This window comes from Vulpes vulpes, chromosome 12 (genome assembly GCF_048418805.1).
Source record: "Vulpes vulpes isolate BD-2025 chromosome 12, VulVul3, whole genome shotgun sequence".
NCBI lineage: Eukaryota > Metazoa > Chordata > Mammalia > Carnivora > Canidae > Vulpes > Vulpes vulpes.
The window spans coordinates 15,606,961-15,610,069 of record NC_132791.1 but is presented as its reverse complement, the minus strand read 5'-3'; positions in this window follow the sequence as shown (position 1 = coordinate 15,610,069).

Sequence of the window (3,109 nt, the reverse complement as noted above, 5' to 3'; positions counted from 1 at the left end):
TTTCCTAACTGGTTCAGAAGTCAGGAGCAGAGATAGAGGTGCTGTTTATAGAGCTCCCTGGAACTCTCATGTCACGGAAAATGTAAAACATTTATGTCAAGAAATATGGTTCAGACTAAAAAAAGAAAATTGGGTGCCAAAATTATCCTAAGTCATTAATGGCTAAGAAATGTTGATCTTTTATCCTTATCAAATAAATGGGTATTCTAACTCTTTACCAGATGCACCTATCCCAGATATTATGGAATTAATGTTAAAATACGGAAACTACCTTCCTGGGATAAACGGCTTAGCACACACCCTCTATGTTTCTGTGGTGATACAATCAGCTTAGGTTGAATCAGCTCACCGACAGCCAGTAATTTCTTCATTGCAAAGAAGCATATGCTGTAGATCTCTGTATGAACAACCAATTTGTTGGTATAGATTATCTCACGGGAGAACAGAATTGTATAGTAGCAAAATGTAAGGTCTTTCCTTATTTTAATGTCTTCACATGAGATAGTTTTTACCACTAATAATTATAATTACTAAAAACATCATCTTTTCTTCATAAAGTCTTGAAAAGTAAAATAGTACATATTTTGCTTAGTTTTAGAATCCTCATTATATTTACCTTTTTATAAAGTGCTTAATAGATTCTTACAGCACTATGGATTATTTTCGGTCTTATTTATTCATTCATTTGGAAATGCTGACTGATACCTACTCTGTTTGAGACAATGTGATTATAAGGAAATGTACAATCATAAATAACACAGCTGCTCTCATGGAGCTCACTTCATTTATTTTACAAAATTGGGATAATAATATTTATAGATACTATTTTATAAAGTTCTTTTTAACATGATAGAATGTTTTAGGTTCTTATATTGTAAAATATTATTTAAAAATATCTTTGTAATGGGGTGCCTGGGTAGCTCAGCTGGTTAAATGTCTGCTTTCCACTCGGTTCATGATCCCAGACTCCTGGGTCTGAGACCCTTGCCCAGGCTCCCCACTCAGCAGAAATTCTGCTTCTCCCTCTGCCCTTCCTTTTGCTTGTGCTCTCTCTCTAACAAATAAATAAAACCTTTTTAAAAAGAAAGAAAATACCATTGTAAGATATTTGTATAACGTTGCACTTATGGATAAATCACAATATACTAAATCAATTTCTAATTTTTAGACAGTTTGGCTGTTTCCGATTTTTAAAAATTACAATAATGTTTCAATGACAAACTATATGCAGTCATTTTAAAGTATATCTGGATTTTTGGGGAGGGATAAATTTTAAGGTCCAAACTTTTAAATATTGCCAAGTGCACATGATTTTCTAACTCAAGTATCTTCTATAACTCTTGGTTGACTTGTGCAAAAAAAAAGCATTATACTGTATATGTCATTTAAAATGTGTGCAACTTTAATAATAAAATTGTATAGCTCAATTAAATAAATCTTGTAACCTAATCATCTTAAACTGCTTCTAGATTTTCAAGACACTTTTTTCCCAAGGTATTCCCTCAACCGAAAAAGACATTTAGATAAGCCAATTTTAGGTGAACCCTAATATATGTAATTTATTTCTCATCTACCTCCAAAACCCAGTACTTCTTGAAAGTCTGATGGTTATTAGAGCACAGTAATCAATGTTCATAACAGTTGAATGGTGAAATTGCTTTCAGTTCAGTAGATGTTAAGTTATGGATTATTTCAATGGTAATTACTTATATTATTAGACTATTAAGTATGTACTGATTGCTTTATTTTTTAATAAATTTATTTTTTGTTGCTGTTCAATCTACCAACATACAGAATAACACCCAGTGCTCATCCCGTCAAGTGCCCCCCTCAGTGCCCGTCACCCATTCACCCCCACCTCCTGCCCTCCTCCCCTTCTACCACCCCTAGTTAGTTTCCCAGAGTTAGGAGTCTTTATGTTCTGTCTCCCTGATTGCTTTAAAAGATTATTCTCATTCTAGAAAGATTTTTTTAAAGATTTATTTATTTATTTTTAGAGGGAGAAGCAGAGGGAAAGAGAGAGAATCTCAAGCAGACTTCATGCTGAGAGTGGAGCCCCACACAGGGCTCCATCTCATGACCCTGAGATCATGACCCTAGTGGAAACCAAGAGTTGGAGGCTCAACCAGCTGATCCACACAGGCACCCCCAGAAAGTTTTCTGTTATCTCCGTTGTTACTTACTAATTTGGAAAGCATATAAGTACACTTTCCTATATATGATTTTTCACACCTCGCTCATATGGGTCAAAGTCTTTAAAATCTCAAAAAAATTATATATATATATATATATATATATATATATAGTGTGTAAAAGAGTAAGTAAAACAGTGAGAATGTAGCTCTAACCTCTGAAATATTATCTAAAGTCACTGAAAGATTATAATTTTCATCCTTTTACTCAAAGTAGAATAAAATAGTATCATTTTCCCATCTGAATTACATTGCTAGCTCAGGTCAGATCAATGGCAAATTTAAATGGAACATTTTATAACTGTTTCTCTATTTGAATAGTTTCCAATAGTTTAGAACTTTGAATGTTAAACTATTCATAAATAATAAAAATGACAGAAAAAAGTCTTCATTTTAAAGGTGACCCATATTCATTAAAAAATATTCACTCTCTTTAGTAAATGAAAATTTGAAACGTTCACTAATGGTTTCACTTAGCAAGATAATTTTTTTTACCTGGGTAATCGTGGATTTATAAATTTATGTGATATAGCCAAAAATAAGCTGAGTTCTGTGAATGAATGCAATCTTTGTGTGTGTGTAAAATATTTTATTTCAAATATTAATTATACTCTTCAAATATATGAAATGTTTTTATCAAATAATTATGCTAATAAATTATATAATTTTTATTTATTGTTTTTGTAGATTAAACTCATTCTTAATTGGACAGTAATTATCTCTATAGTTTTAATATTATTGGATACTTGCAAAATGTATTGGTCATTACACATCTCATTCTTTAAGCTGCCATGTAGTTAATTAAATGGATAATTGATTTAATGGATTTCTTACACTAACAAAGGTAAAGAACTTTTGTGCCTTTTATTTATTCTTTAAAGATCACAAACACAAGCACACACACAACTAGAAGTAGT